The following is a 17,249-nucleotide window of genomic DNA, read 5'->3' as shown; positions in this document are numbered from 1 at the left end:
GATGGAAGCTTCATATATCAATATGAACCTTGGATGTGGATGGCCTAAACTCCCCGCTTAAAAGGGACATCATGGCAAGTTGGATAAAGGAGCAAGATCCAGCTGTGTGTGGTGGCTCACACCTGTGACCTCAGCACTTTGGGAGAGCAAGGCTAGTGGACCTCTTGAAGTCAGGAGTTTGAGACCAGGCTGGCCTACATGGTGAAACCCCATCTCTACTAAAAACACACAAAAATTTAGCCAGACATGGGGGTGCGCATGTATACTTTTAGCTACTTAAGAGACTGAGGCAGAAGAACTGCTTGAATCCAGGACACAGAGGCTGCAGTGAGCCAAGATTATGCCACTGCTCTCCACAAAGGTGACAGAGAGATACACTGTCAAAAAATAAAAAAAGCAAAAGCCAACCATCTGCTCTGCTCTTCAAGAGAACCATCTCACATATGACGGCACACATACTATCAAAGTAAAGGGAAGAAAAAAGATATATATCACACAAGCAGAAAAAAAGAGCAGAGTCTTTTATTTTTATATCAGATAAAACATGTTAAACCAATAACAGTAATAATAATAAAGGATAATTATCCTCAATATATACCCACCCAACATTAGAGCACCCAGATTTATTAAAACAGTACTTACAGACCTACAAGTGAACTTAGACAGCAACACAATAATAATAGGAGTATTCAAAATCCTGTAGAAAGTGTTAGAGAGATCCTCAAAGCAGAACACTAACAAAGAAATTCTGAACTAAAATTCCACATTTGACCCTTTGGACCTAATACATATCTAGAGAATACTCCACTCATCAACCACAGAATACACATGTTTCTCATCTGTGCAAGAAACATATGCTAAGATTGACCATATGCTTGGCCATAAAGCAAGTCACAATAGATCTACAAGATTTGAAATAATATAAACCATATTGTCAGATAATGGTGGAATAAAAACAGAAATCAATATCAAGAAGATTTTTCAAAACTTCACAGTTATGTGAAAATTAAATAATTTGCTGCTGAGTGACTTTGAATAAGAAACAAAATTAGTGCAAAAATTAAAAAAATTATTGACCATAAATTAAAACAGAGACACAAAAATACCAAATATCTTCAGAATGTAACAAAAGCAGTGTTAAGAAAAACAATGTTAAGATCAGACAGTTTTAGGTGTGTGGTTTGTTTGCTGGGCTCTCTATTCTGTTTCTAGTGCTAAACACTACATCAAAAAGTTTAAAATAACTCAAATTACTGACCTAACATCACATCTAGAGGAGCCAGGAAAACAACAACAACAACAACAAAAAGCCTACCCCTCCCAAAGCTAACAGAAAATAAGAAACAACTTAAATCAGGGCAGAACTGAATGAAATTAAGATCCAAAAATCTACACAAAAGAATCAACAAAACTAAAAGTTGGTTTTTTTCAAAGGATAAAAAAGATTGATAGACCACTAGCTAAACAAAGAAAAAAGAGAGGAGATCCCAATGAGCACAATCAGAAATGACAAAGATGACTTTACATCTTATCTCACAGAAATACAAAAAAAACTCGGAGATCCTGATGAAGACCTCTTTGCACAAAAATTAGAAAACCTAGACAAAATGAATTAATTCCTGGAAGCACACAACTTCCCAAGATTGAAATAGGAAAAAGTTAAAACCTTGAGCAGATCAATATGGAGTTTTGAAATTGAATCAGTTATAAAATACCTAACAATAAAAAAAAGCCCTGGACCAGATGGATCCACAGCCAAATGCTATCCAATGTACCAAAAAAAAAAAAAAAAAAAAAAAAAAAAAAAAAAAAAAAAAAAAAAGGGCTGCTACCAATTCTACTGAAACTATTCCAAAAAACAGAGCAGGATAGAATTCTCCAAAACTCATTCTATAAAGCCAGCATTAACCTGATACCAAAATCTGGCAAAGGCACAACAAAAAGGTAAAACTACAGGTTAATATTTCTGATGAACATAGATGCAAAAATTCTCAACATAACACTAGCAAACTAAATCCAGCAGCACATCAAAAAGTTAATTTACTACAATTATGTAGGCTTTATTCCTGGGAAGGAATTTTGGTTTCATATACGCAAATCAGTAAATGTGATTCACCACATTAGCCAAATTAGAAACAAAAAACATATAATCATCTCAATAGATGCAGAAAAAGCTTTCAATAACACCCAATATTTCTTCCTAACAAAAAGCCTCAACAAACTAGGCATCAAAAGAACACACCTCAAAATAATAAAAACCATCTTCATAAAACCCACAGCCAACATCATACTGAATGGGCAAAAGCTGAAAGCATTCCCTTTAAGACCAGAGAAAAGACAAGAATGTCCACATTCAGCAATCTATTCAACATAGTACTAGATGTCCTACCCCAAGCAATTAGGCAAGATTAAAAAAAAAAAAAGAGAAAGAAAGAAAAGACTTCCAAACATGAAGGAAAAAAAGTCAAATAATCTATTTTAACTGATGATATGGCTATAAACATAGAAAACCCTAAAACATCAACCAAAAAGCTTCTAGAACTGCAGTAAAGTTTCAGGGTGCAAAATGAATGTACACGAAATAAAATCATTTCTTTACACCAACAGCATTCATGCTAAGGGACATGTCGGGAGCACAATTCCATTTACAATAGTTACAAAAAGAAATAAAATATATAGGAATATATCTAACCAAGAAATAGAAAGGTATCTACAAGGGAAACTACAAAACACTGTTGAAAGAAATCATACATGATGCATACAAATGGAACAAACATTCCATGCTTATGGATTGGAAGAATCAATATTGTCAAAATGGCCATGCTGCCCAAAACAATATGCAGATTCAATGCTTTTCCTACCAAAATAGTCATGTCACTTTTCACAGAATTCCAAAATTTTTTAAATTTATATGGAACCAAAAAAAGAGGCCAAATAGCCAAAGCAATCCTAAGCAAAAAGAACAAAGCTGGAAACATCACATTACCCAATTTCAAATTATATTAAAAGGCTACAGTAACCAAAAGAGCATGGTACTGGTAAAAACAAACAAAAAACAGACCAATAGACCAACAGAATATAATAGAGAGCCCAGCAAACAAACCACACACCTAAAACTATCTGATCTTGAACACAAAATAAACACTGGGGAAAAAACACTCTATTCAACAGGTGGTGCTGGGATGGATAGATAACCCTATGTATAGACCCTTATTTTTCACCACATAGAGAAATTAGCTCAAGATTAGATAAAGATTGAAATGGAACACCTCAAACTAGATAAAAACCCTCAAAAAGAAGGGAAATATCATTCTGGACAATGGTTATTGTAAACAATTTATGACTAAGTTCTGAAAAGCAATTGCAACAAAAACAAACATTGACAAGTGGAAACCGTTGGGGTCCGTGCCGGGGGTGGTGGAGAATGAAAGAACACACAAAAGACAAAGACACACGGAGAACATGGCGGCCGCACTCAGAGCCTCCGCCTCACTTTATTTATACCCTATAAACCCCACGTCAGCAGAAAGAATGCAATGCAAAACCAACTTTCTTTTCCCAGATGTAACCTTCTACTCAGTTCCTTGTTTCTATGCTCTTCCTTATCTGTCCGCCTTCTTGGCGCCTACGGGAGTTAAAGTTCAATTGGAGATACTGTCCTTGAGCCCTATCTATTCTCAGCATACTGTTTTCAAAGGCCCCTGCAGGAAACAAATTAAACTGAAGAACTTCTGCACAGCAAAAGAAACTATCAACAGAGTAAACAGAGAACCTAAACAATGGGAGAAAATACTGACAAACCATACATCTGAAAAAGGTCTAATATCTGGGATCTATAAGGAACTAAATTCAACAAGCAAAATACAAATAAGCCCATTAAGAATCAGGCAAAGGACATTAACAGAAACTTCTCAAAAGATGACATGCAAGTGGCCAAGAACGTATTAAAATATTCTCAACATCACTAATTATCAGATAAATTCTAATTAAACCCACAATGAGATACTATCTCGTACTTGTCTGCCATACTTGTCTGAATGGATATTACTAAAATGTCCAAAACAAAACAAAACAAAACAAAACAAAACAAAAAAACAGATGTTGGTGAGGCTGTGGAGAAAGAGGAATGCTTATACAGCACTGGTGGGAATGTAAATAAGTTCAGCCTCTGTGGAAAGAAGTTAGGCGATTTCTCAAAGAATTTAAAACAGAATTACCATTATATTCAGCATTTCCACTATTGCATATATACCCAAATAGAATAGAAATTGTTCTACTATAAAGCCGCATGCACGAGTATGTTCACAGCACTATTCACAATAGCAAAGAAATGGAATCAACTTAGATGCTAATCAACGATAGGTTGGATAAAGAAAATGTGGTATATATTCTTTATGGAATACTATGAATCCATAAGAAAAAACAAGATCATGTTGTTATGGTTATTATGATTTTGGTTTTCTTAATATGCTGAGGATTGTTTTATTTCTGATTTTGCGGTTGATTTCAGATTACGTGCCATGCGCAAATGGGAAGAACGTAATTTTCTTCTTATGGAGTTGTCTTTGGGTGGAGTGTTCTTTACATGTCTATTAGGTCCATTTGGTCAAGTGTTGACTTCAGGTCCTAAATATCTTTGTTATTTTTCTGCCTTCATAATCTGTCTAATATTGTCAGAAGAGTATTGAAGTCTCCCACTATTATTGTGTGGTCATTTAAATCTCTTCATAGCTCTCTAAGAACTTGCTATTTGAATCTGGGTGCTCTTGTGTTGGGTGTGTATATATTTAGGATAGCTAGGTCTTCTTGTTGAATTGAGCCCTTTCCCATTATGTAATGCCCTTCTGTACATTTTTTAAAAATTTATTTGTATTTATTTAAATTTTTTATTTTTATTTTTTGTGGGTACATAGTAGGTTCATATATTTCTGGGGTACATGAAGCATATTGATATAGGTATGCAATGTGAAATAAGCACATCATGAAGAATAGGGTATTCATTCCCTCAAGCATTTATCTTTTAAATAACAAACAATTGAGTTACACTCTTTATTTTAAAATGTACAATTAAGTTAATATTGACCGTAGCCAGCCTGTTGTGCTATGAAACAGTAGGTCTTATTCATTCTCTATATTTTTTGTACCCATTAACAATCCCCACCTCCCCACACCCACCCCCACCCCACCCCAAGCTCCTTACTATTGTTCCCAACCTTTGGTAAGCATCCTTCCATCCTTAATATTCAAGAATTCAATTGTTTTGAATTTGGATACCATAAATTAGTGAGAACATGTGATTTTTTTTTCTGTGTCTCACTTATTTTACTCAACGTAATGAACTCCAGATCCATCCGTATTGTTGCAAGTGAATGGATCTCATTCTTTTTTAAATTATTATTATACTTTAAGTTCTTGATTACATGTGCAAAACGTGCAGGTTTGTTACATAGGTATACATGTGCCATGGTGGTTTGCTGCACCCATCAACTCATCATCTACATTAGGTATTTCTCCTAATGATATCCCTCTCCCCCCCACACCGAACCCCCAACATGCCCCAGTGTGTGACGTTCCCTGCCCTGTACCATGCTGTTTTGGTTAAGGTAGCCTTGTATGAAAGTTTGAAGTCAAATACTGTGATGCCTCCAGCTTTGCTCTTTTTACTTAGGATTGTCTTGGCTATGTGGGCTCTTTTTTGGTTCCATATGAAATTTAAAGTAGTTTTTTCCAAACATGTGAAGGAAGTCAATGGTAGTTTGATGGAAATAGCACTGAATCCATAAATTGCTTTGGGCAGTATGGCCATTTTCACGATATTGATTCTCTTCATGAGCATAGAATATTTTTCCGTTTGTTTGTGTCCTCTTTTATTTCCTTGAGCAGTGGTTTGTAGTTCCTCGAAGAGGTCCTTCACATCCCTTGTAAGTTGTATGCCTAGGTATTTTATTCTCTTTGTAGCAATTGTGAATGAGAGTTCACTGATGATTGGGCTCTGTCTGTTATTGGTGTATAGGAATGCTTGTGATTTTTGAACATTGATTTTGTATCGTGAGACTTTGCTGAAGTTGCTTATCAGCTTAAGGAGATTTTGGGCTGAGACGATGGGATTTTCTAAATATACAATCATATTGTCTGCAAACAGGGACAATTTAACTTCCTCTTTTCCCAATTGAATACGCTTTATTTCTTTCTCTTGTCCGATTGCCCTAGCTAGAACTTCCAATACTATGTTGAATAGTAGTGGTGGGAGAGGGCATCCTTGTCTTGTGTCAGTTTTCAAAGGGAATGTTTCCAGTTTTTGCCCATTCAGTATGATATTGCTTTGGGGTTTGTCAAAAGTAGCTCTTATTATTTTGAGATATGTTCCATAAATACCTAGTTTACTGCGAGTTTTTAGTATGAAGGGCTGTTGAATTTTCTCAAAGTTCTTTTCTGCATCTATTGAGATAATCCCATGGGTTTTGTAATTGGTTCTGTTTATGTGATGGATTACATTTATTGATTTGTGTATATTGAACCAGGCTTGCATCCTAGGGATGAAACTGACTTGATTGTGGTGGACAAGCTTTTTGATGTGCTGCTGGATTCTGTTTGCCAGTATTTTATTGAGCATTTTTACATCGATGTTCATCAGGGATATTGGCCTAAGATTTTCTTTTATTGTTTTGTCTCTGCCAGGATTTGGTATCAGGATGATGCTGGCTTCATAAAACGAGTTAGGGAGGGTTTCCTCATTTTCTATTGTTTGGAATAGTTTCAGAAGAAATGGTGCCAACTCCTCTTTGTACCTCTGGTAGAATTCTGCTGTGAATCCTTATAATTCTGGAATTTTTTTGGTTGGTAGGCTATTAATTACTGCCTCAATTTCAGAACTTGTTATTGGAGTATTCAGGGATTCGACTTCTTCCTGGTTTAGTCTTGAGAGTGTGTATATGTCCAGGAATTTATCAATTTCTTCTAGATTTTCTAGTTTATTTTCATAGAAGTGTTTATAGTATTCTCTGATGGTAGTTTGTTTTTCTGTGGGATCGGTGGTGATATCTCCTTTATCATTTTTATTGCATCTCTTTGATTCTTCTCTCTTTTCTTCCTTATTAATCTGGCTAGCAGTGTATCAATTTTGTTGATCTTTTCAAAAAACCAGCTGCTAGATTCATTGATTTTTTGAAGGGTTTTTCCTGTCTCTATCTCCTTCAGTTCTGCTCTGATCTTAGTTATTTCTTTTCTTCTGCTAGCTTTTGAATTTGTTTGATCTTGATTCTCTAGTTTTTTTCATTATGATGTTATGGTGTCGATTTTATATCTTTCCTCATTTCTCTTGTGGGCATTTTGTGCTATAAATTTCTCTCTACACACTGTTTAAATGTGTCCCAGAGATTCTGGTACATTGTGTCTTTGTTTTCATTGGTTTCCAAGAACATCTTTATTTCTGAATTCATTTTGTTATTTACCCAAGAGTCACTCAGGAGCAGGTTGTTCAGTTTCCATGAAGTTGTGCGGTTTTGAGTGAGTTTCTTAATCCTGAGTTCTAATTGCAATGTGGTCTGAGAGACAGTTATGATTTCTGTTTTTTTGCAATTGCTGAGGAATGTTTTACTTCCAATTATGTGATCAATTTTAGAATAAGTGTGATGTGGCACTGAGAAGAGTGTATATTCTGTAGATTTGGGGTGGAGAATTTTGTAAATGTCTACTAGGCCCACTTGGTCCAGAGCTCAGTTCAAGTCCTGGATATCCTTTTTAATTTTCTGTTTCATTGATCTAATATTGACAGTGGGGAGTTAAAGTCTCCCACTATTATTGTGTGGGAGTCTAAGTCTCTTTTTAGGTCTTTAAGAACTTGCTTTATGAATCTGGGTCCTCCTGTATTGGGTGCATATATATTCAGGATAGTTAGCTCTTCTTGTTGCATTGATCCCTTTACCATTATGTAATGCCCTTATTTGACTCTTTTCATCTTTGTTGGTTTAAAGTCTGTTTTATCGGAGACTAGGATTGCAACTCCTGCATTTTTTTTTCTTTCCATTTGCTTGGTAAATCTTTCTCCATTCCTTTTATTTTGAGCCTATGTATGACTTTGCATGTAAGATGGGTCTCCTGAATATAGTACACTGATGGGTCTTGACTGTATCCAATGAGCCAGTCTGTGTCTTTTAATTTGGGGCATTTAGCCCATTTACATTTAAGGTTCATATTGTTATGTGTGAATTTGTTTCTGTCATTAAGATGCTACCTGGTTATTTTGCCCATTAGTTGATGTAGTTTCTTCATAGTGTCGATGGTCTTTACAATCTGTATGTTTTTGAAGTGGTTGGTACCAGTTGTTCCTTTCGGCGTTTAGTGCTTTCTTCAGGAGGTCTCTTAAGGCAGGCCTGGTGGCAACAAAATCTCTCAGCATTTGTTTGTCTATAAAGGATTTTATTTCTCCCTCCCATATGAAGCTGAATTTGGCTGGATATGAAATGCTGGGTTGAAAATTCTTTTCTTTAAGAATGCTGAATATTGAGGCCCCCTCTCTCTTCTGCCTTGTAGGGTTTCTGCCAAGAAATCTGCTGGTAGTCTGGTGGGCTTCCCTTTGCGGATAACCTTACCTTTCACTCTGGCTGCCCTCCACGTTTTTTCCTTCATTTCTACCTTGGTGAATCTGACAAGTATTTGTCTTGGGGTTGCTCTTCTCGAGGAGTATCTTTCTGGTTTTCTTTGCATTTCCTGAATTTGAATGTTGGCCTGCCTTGCTGGGTTGGGGAAGTTCTCCTGAATAATATCCTGAAAAGTGTTTTCCAACTGGTTCCATTCTCCCCGTCACTTTCAGGTACACCAATGAAATGTAGATTTGATCTTTTCACATAGTCCCATATTTATTGGAGGCTTTGTTCATTTCTTTTCGCTCTTTATTCTCTAATCTTGTCTTCTCAAGTTGTTTCGTTGATTTGATCTTCAATCTCTGATATCTTTTCTTCTGCTTGATCGATTTGGCTATTGATACTTGTCTATGCTTCACGAAGTTCTCATGCTGTGCTTTTCAGCTCCATCACGTTGTTTATGTTCTTCTCTAAGCTGGTTATTCTAGTTAGCAATTTGTCTAACCTTTTTTTCAAGGTTCTTAGCTTCCTTGGAATAGGGTTAGAACATGCTTCTTTAGCTCGGAGGAGTTGGTTATTACCCACCTTCTGAAGCCTACATCTGTCAGTTCATCAAACTCATTCTCCATCCAGTTTTGTTCCCTTGCTGGCAAGGAGTTGTGATCCTTTGGAGGAGAAAAGACGCTCTTGTTTTTGGAATTTTCAGCCTTTTTGCACTGGTTTCTCCCCATCTTTGTGGATTTATCTAGAATTGGTTTTTGATGTTGGTGATGTTGATACTATTGTTTTCTGTTTGTTAGTTTTTCTCCTAACAGTCAGGCCCCTCTGCTGCAGGTCTGCTGAAGTTTTCTGGAGGTCCAGTCTAGACCCTGTTTGACTGGATATCACCAGCAAAAGCTCAGATGGAAATGCAGGAATCACCCACCTTCTTTGTCGATCTCTCTGGGAGCTGCATATCAGAGATGCTCTTATTCTGCCCTCTTGCCAACTGCCTAGAATGTTCATGACTGGATCTCATTCTTTTTTTGCAGTTAAATAGTACTTCGTTTTGTATCTATACCACATTTTCTTTATCTTATACATTTATCTGTTGATGGACACTTAGGTTGCTTCCAAATCTTACCTATTGTAAACAGTGCTGCAACAAACACAGGAGCGCAAAAAATCTCTTTGATATTCGAGCTTCCTTTCTTTTGGGTATATACACAGCAGTACGATTCCTAGATCATATGGTAGTTTAATTTTTAGTTTTTTGAAGAACCTTCAAAGTGTTCCCTGTAGTGTTTGTACTAGTTTGCATTTTCACCAACAGTGTATGTGTGTTCTTTTTTCTGCACATTCTTACCACCATTTGTTTTGGCCTGTGTTTTGGATATAAGTAATTTTAACTGAGGTGATATGAAATCTCATTGTAGATTTGATTTGTATTTCTCCAATGATCAGTAATGTTGAGCAGCTTTTTGTGTACCTTATTGCCATTTGTATGTCTTCTTTCGAGAAATGTCTATTCAAACTTTTTGCCTATTTTTTTTCTCAGGTTATTATTTTTATTCCTGTATATAGTTGTTTGAGGTCCTTGTATATTACGGTTATTAATCCCTCACTGGATCAGTATTTTTGCAAACATTTGCAAATATTTTCAAGTATTTTCTTCTTTTCTTTGCCTTGTCCCTTCACTTTATTGATTGTATTCTTTGCTCTGCAGGAGCTTTTTATCTTGATGTGATTACATTTGTCTATCTTTGCTTTGGTTGCCTGTGCTTTGGGGGCACTGTTCAAGAAATCCTTGCCCAGATAAATTTCCTGGAAATTTTCCCCAATGCATCTTTGTAGTAGTTTTATAGTTTGAGGTCTTAGATTTAAATATTTAATCCATTTTTATTTTGTTTTTGTACAAGGTGAAAGAAAGGGGTCTCATTTTGTTCTTTTGGATATGGATATCCAGTTTTTCCAGCACCATTTATTGAAAAGACTGTCTCTTCTCTAATATATGTTCTTGACCCCTTTATAAAAATGAGATTACTATATGGATGTGTCTTTTTTCTGGATTCTGCCTTCTGTTTCATTTGTCTATGTGTCTGTTTGATGGCATTTGGTTTACTATAGCTCTGTAGTAAAATTGAAGTCAGATAATGTGATTCCTCTAGTTTTGTTATTTTTGCTTAGGATAGCTTTCGTAGTCTGGGCTTTTTGTGTTTGAAATAAGTTTCAAAAGTGCTGTGTGTGTGTGTGTGTGTGTGTGTGTGTATGTATGTTTCCATGAAAAATGTTATTTGTATTTTGATAGGGATTGCATTGAATCTGCATTTTGATTTGGGTAAGGTGGACATTTTACCAATATTGATACTTCCAATCCATGAACATTTTTTGGTTAAATTAACTCCTAAGTATATAATTGTATGTGCAACTATTATAATTGGAATTACTTTTTCTTTTGCACGTTGTTCAGTATTGGCATATACTGATTTTTGTATGTTGATTTTGTATTCTGGAACTTTAATGAATTTGTTGATCTGTTCTAATAGTTTTCTTGTAGAGTCTTCAGGTTTTTTTCAAATTTAAGATTATATCATCTGCAAACAATGATAATTTGACTTCTTCCTTTCCAATGTGGAGGCCCTTTATATCTTCCTATTGTCTGATTTCTCTAGTTATGACTTCCAGTACAATCTTGAATAACATTGGTGACAGTAGGCATCCATGTGATGTTCCAGGTCTTAGAAAAAAGGATTTCAGTTTGTGTCTTATTATGTTGAGGTATGTTTCTCCTATCCCCAGTTTATTGAGAGTTTTTATTATGAATGGATGTCAAATTTTGTGAAGTGGCTTTGAGCATTAATTGAAATAATCATATGGCTTTTATCATTCATCCTGCTGATGTGATGTAGCACATTGTTTGATTTGCATATGTTGAACCAGCCTTATATTCAAGGAATAAATTTCACTTTGTCATGATGAATGGTCTTTCAAATGTATTGTGGAATTTGGTTTGCTTGTATTTTGTTGAAGATTTTGCATCAATATTCACCAGAGATGATGAATACTGATTCCTGTTGTTTTCTTTATTATTATTATTATACTTTCAGTTCTAAGGTACATTGTGCACAACATGCAGGTTTGTTACATATGTATACATGTGCCATGTTGGTGTGCTGCACCAATTAACTCATCATTTACATTAGGTATATCTCCCAATGCTATTCCTCCCCCTTCCCCCCTCCCCACAATAGGCCCCAGTGTGTGATGTTCCCCTTCCTGTGTCCAAGTGATCTCATTGTTCAATTCCCACTTACGAGTGACAACATGAGCTGTTTGGTTTTCTGTTCTTGCGATAGTTTGCTGAGAATGATGGTTTCCAGCTGCATCCATGTCCCTACAAAGGACACAAACTCATCCTTTTTTATGGCTGCATAGTATTCCATGGTGTATATATGCCACATTTTCTTAATCTATTAAAAAAATCGGGAAACAACAGGTGCTGGAGAGGATGTGGAGAAATAGGAACACTTTTACATTGTTGGTGAGACTGTAAACTAGTTCAACCATTGTGGAAAACAGTGTAGCAATTCCTCAAGGATCTAGGACTAGAAATACCATTTGACCCAGCCATCCCATTACTGGATATATACCCAAAGGATTATAAATCATGCTGCTATAAAGACACATGCACACGTATGTTTATTGCAGCACTATTCACAATAACAAAGACTTGGAATCAACCCAAATGTCCATCAGTGACAGAGTGGATTAAGAAAATGTTGTTTTCTTTTTTATATGCTTTTGTCTGGTTCTCATATCAGGGTAATACTGACCTCATTGAATACATTTGGAAGTGTTCCCTTCTCAATTTTTTGGAATAGGTTGAGTACTACTGGTATTAGTTCTTTAAATGTTTGGCAGAATTCAGCAGTGAAGCTGTCTTGAGTTTTGGTGTTTGTTTTTTTTTTTTTTGTTTTTGTTTTTTGAATGGGAAAATTTTATTACATTCTTAATCTTATTACTTGGTACTGGTCTGTTCAGGTTTTGGATTTCTTCCTGGTTCAGTCTCGGTAGGTTGTAAATGTCTAGTAATTTGTCAATTTCTACTAGATTTTCTAATTTACTGACATATAGTTGCCCATTGTAGCCACTAATAATCCTTTGAATTTCTGCAGTATCAGTGTAATATGTCCTTTTCCATTTCTGATTTTATTTATTTGTGTCTTTTCTCCTTTTTTCTTAGTTAGCCTGGCTAAAAGTTTGTCAATTTTGTTTAAATTTTCAAAACACCAACTTTTTATTTCATTGGTCTTTTGCAGTTTTTCAATTTCAATTTCATTTATTTCTGCTCTGATTTTTATTTTTTTTCTATTAATTTTGGGTTTGCTTTGCTCTAGCTTTTCTAGCCCTTTAAGATTAATTTATGTGCATCTTTATATGTGAAGTATGTTTCTTGGAGAAAACTGATCAATGGGTCTTTTTTATTTTATTTTTTATTATTATTATACTTTAAGTTCTAGGGTACATGTGCATAACGTGCAGGTTTGTTACATATGTATACTTGTGCCATGTTGCTGTGCTGCACCCATCAACTCGTCAGCACCCATCAACTCGTCATTTACATCAGGTATAACTCCCAATGCAATCCCTCCCCCCTCCCCCCTCCCCATGATAGGCCCCGGTGTGTGATGTTCCCCTTCCCGAGTCCAAGTGATAGCATTGTCTTTTAAAAAATTCTATTAACCACTCTATTTCTTTTCATTGAAGAGTGTGGTCCATTTGCATTCCATGTTATTATTGATAAGTAAGGATTTACTCTTGTCATTTTGTTATTTGTTTTCTAGTGGTTTCGTGGTCATTTCTTCTTCCTTTTTTTCCTTCCTATCTTTCTTTAGTGAAGCTGATTTTCTCTAGTAACATAATATAGTTTTAAGCTTTTTATTTTTTTGTGTCTCCATTGTTTGTTTTTTGATTTGAGGTTACCATGAGGCTTGCAAATGTTACCTTATAACCCATTATTTTAACGTGATAACAACTTAAAATTATTCACATAAACAAACGGAAAACTAATAAAAATACTACACCTCAACTTTGTCTTCCTGCTTTTTGACATTTTTTTGTTCCTATTTGTATATTAATGTGCTGATAATGTCTTAAAAAGTTGTTATAGTTATTCTTTGTGATTGGTTCATTATTTAATCTTTCTACTTAGGATAGGAGTAGTTTACATAACACAGTTGCAGTGTTTCATTTTGTGTGTGTTTTTTTTTTTTAATTTATGTGTACTTTCTATTACCAGCATGTTGTGTACCCTCAGGTGATAATTTATTGCTCACTCTTTTTCTTTCTGATTGAAGTATTCCTTGTGGCATTTCTGTAGGCCAGGTATGGTGCTGATAAGATCCCTTAGCCTTTGTTTGTCTGGGAAGGTCTTTGTTTCTCTTTCATGTTTGAAGGATATTTTTGCTAGATATACTATTCTAGGGTAAATGTTTTTCCCTTTAGCGCTTTAAAAATGTCATGCCACTCTCTCCTGTCCTGAAAGGTTTCCACTGAAAAGTCTTAGGTCGGACGTATTGGAGTTCCATTTTATGTTATATGCCTCTTTTTCTGATTTCAGGATCCTGTCTTTATATTCGAGCTTTGGGAGTTAGATTATTAAGTGCTTTGAGGCAGTCTTCTTTGGGTTAAATCTGCTTGGTGTTCTATAATCCTCTTATATTTGAATATCAATATCTTTCTTCAGGTTTAGGACGTTCTCTGTTATTACATTTTTGAATAAACTTTCTACTCCCATCTCTTTCTTTATCTCCTCTTTAAGACTAGCAACTCTACTAACAACTCTTAGAATCACCCTTTTGCTGCTATTTTCTAGATCCTGTAGCATGCTTCATGGATTTTTATTCTTTTTTCTTTTGTTCCTCTGTGCATTCTCAAGTAGCCTGTCCTCAGTCTCACTGATTCTTTATTTGGCTTGATGAATTCTGTTAGTAAAGGACTCTGATGCAGTCTTCAGTATGTCAATTACATTTTTTTCAGTTCCAAAATTTCTGCTTGATTCTTTTAAATTATTTCAATTTATTTACTAAGTTTATCTGATAGAATTCTGCATTCCTTTTCTGTGTTATCTTGAATTTCTTTAAGGTTCCTCTACACAGCTATTTGGAATGCTTTGAAACATAACATATCTGTGTTTCTCCAGGATTGGTCCCTGGTGCCTTATTTATTTCATTTGGTGAGGTCATGTTTTCCAGGTTGGAGTTGTTAGTAGATGTTCTTTGGTGTCCAGGCATTGAAGAGTTAGGTATTTATTGTAGTCCTCACTGACTGAGTTTATTGTACCTTTCTTACTGGGAAGGATTTCCAGATATTTAAAATAATTTGGGTGCTATGATCTAAGCTGTTTCTGCTTTTGGGGACAAAACTCTGAGATTACCCCCTTGATGGTCTTGGATAAGATCTGGGCAAGTTCTCTGGATTATAAGGCAGTGACCTTTGTTCTTCTTTTGCTTTCTCTCAAACAGTCTCTGTCTCTGCTCTGAGCCACCTGATGTCACAACTATGACTGCACTGGGTGAGACCTGAAGCAAACACAGCATTAGGTCTAATTCAAGGCCTTCTGTAACCACTCCTTGGCTGCTGCCTATGTTCACTCAAGGCCCTGGAGCTTACAATCAGTAGGTGGCAACGCAAGTCACACCTGTTTTATTCTCTTCAAGACGGTGAGGTCTCTCAGCCTTCAGATGGGTTCAGAGGTGCTGTCCAGGATTCAGGGACTGGAGAAGAGATACGTAAATAGAATGCTCTACAAAATGTGAAGATATTAGTGTCCCCTGTGAATGCTCAACGAAGAGTGACATGAGTGGAGGAGGATTTCAATAATCAGGTAAATAAAATGACCCATTCTGTGAATATCAGTCAGGCTTCATTACAAGCAACTCCTCTTATTTTCCAATGGTATCATGAACAAAGTGGACATGTTGGTAGGGATAGATGTTATCGATAGATTTGTAATGTATCAACTTTGCTGAGCCAAACTACATTTCCTGGAATTTCATTTATTGTATTTTTCCGTTTAGGATGGGCTGCAAAGGAGATTCTTCCAAGATTTCAGAAGCTGGAAGGGAGGCAGAATCCATTTGGTAACATAAACACACTATTGCTTATCTGCTGACTCAACTTGGGATGAAGCAGCAACTGAGTCAATTGTGTGTGTAGAGCTCAAGGACAAAGGTCCCTAGCTTCTGCAGAATACTATCATCACTAAGCTCACAGGCATCTAGAGCAGACATGTGCTTCAGTCTAATCTGTGGGCTTCCAGCTTCTACTCTTGGGGTTCCAGCCTTTTTTATGATATTACCTTTCTAACTGCATGTGCTGCGGACTTCAAGCACTTGAATCAGATGTAGAGACATTATGTGGACTGCTTGAGTAGCCCCCACAACTGTGTAAGCCAAATCTCTGTAACAAGTATTTATCCATCCACCCATTTATCTATCTATCTATCCATCTATTGATCTATCTAGCTGTATTAGTCCATTCTTGCACTCTATAGAGAGCTACCCAAGACTGGGTAATTTGTGAAGAAAGAGGTTTAATTGACTCCTAGCTCCACAGGATGTACAGAAGTCATGGCTAGGGAAGCCTCAGAAAATGTACAGTCATAGCAGAAGGTGAAGAAGAAACAAGGCATGTCTTCACATGGCCAAGAGGAGAGAGACAGTGAATGAAGGGGGAAGTGCTACACACTTTCAAACAACCAGATCTCATGAGAACTCTCTCTTGGGACAGCACTAGGGGGATGGTGCTAAACCATTAGAAACCAGTCCCATGATTCAGTCAATCCCCACCATGCCTTACCTCCAACAATTGGGATCACAATACAACATGAGATTTTGGTGGGGACACGGACAAACCATATCACTATCTATCTATCTTTTACTGGTTCTACTTCTCAGGCTGGACCCTGACTGATATAGGAGTTATTCTGAAGCCAGGCCCTTTCCTCTGTGTACTGTCCTTTTTTTTTTTTTTTTTTTTGCTCTGGGCCTACCTGTACCCCTCATTTCCCCAGTGACCATAGCCCATGGGTGTATTAATCATGGTTTCAAAAATTGTCTATATTTTATGATGCTTTGACTTTTGGGGCCCTTGATGGATGAGGAGAGACTTCCCTTCCCAGGGCTAGCTAATTCCTAGGGATAGAAAACAACCGTCATCTGATTACACCTGTCATATGCAAACAAACCAACCCAGAGCCCATGCCTGCCAACTACCTAATTTATTGAGTCACTATCCGCCTGTCTTAGTATTATCCCAGGACCAAGCACTAGGCAACCAGGGGTAGTATCTACAGCTCTGAGCCTACTGACATTGTTTAAACTAGTAAATCTTAAGTCACTTCCCTTGAACTGCCTTTTCTTTCCCATGGCAGCCACAATATAGTCCTGTACCTGTGTTTTCCCCTTGCTGCTTCTGCCTCCTACTAGACCCTGGTGCTTCCTCATGTGGCTCTGTGAGGAGCACCATCTCCTCTTTTCCTGGGAATTGTAAGTAATAAATTCCTCTTGCTAAGGTAGTTGTCTCTGTGTCTGTCATCTTACCATGCCTGATTAAGACAAATCTTGCGTAAATTTAAAAACAATGGGAAAAAATTGTCAATAAAATGGAAGATAATCCACACAGACA

General features: G+C 36.4%; 1 long non-coding RNA gene across 2 annotated transcripts in view; it reads left to right on the top strand.

Moving 5' to 3' along the window:
* Positions 1-16,820, top strand: part of LOC135969035 (uncharacterized) — a 175,206-nt gene extending 158,386 nt beyond the window's left edge. For both annotated transcript variants that reach the window (XR_010584088.2, XR_010584087.2), the window contains exon 3: positions 15,641-16,820. This is a non-coding gene — a long non-coding RNA (uncharacterized lncRNA). The remainder of the gene's footprint in view (positions 1-15,640) is intronic.
* Positions 16,821-17,249: the final 429 nt, after the last annotated feature.

Source organism: Macaca fascicularis, chromosome X (assembly GCF_037993035.2).
Source record: "Macaca fascicularis isolate 582-1 chromosome X, T2T-MFA8v1.1".
Lineage (NCBI taxonomy): Eukaryota > Metazoa > Chordata > Mammalia > Primates > Cercopithecidae > Macaca > Macaca fascicularis.
This window is presented reverse-complemented; position numbering and strand designations above follow the sequence as displayed.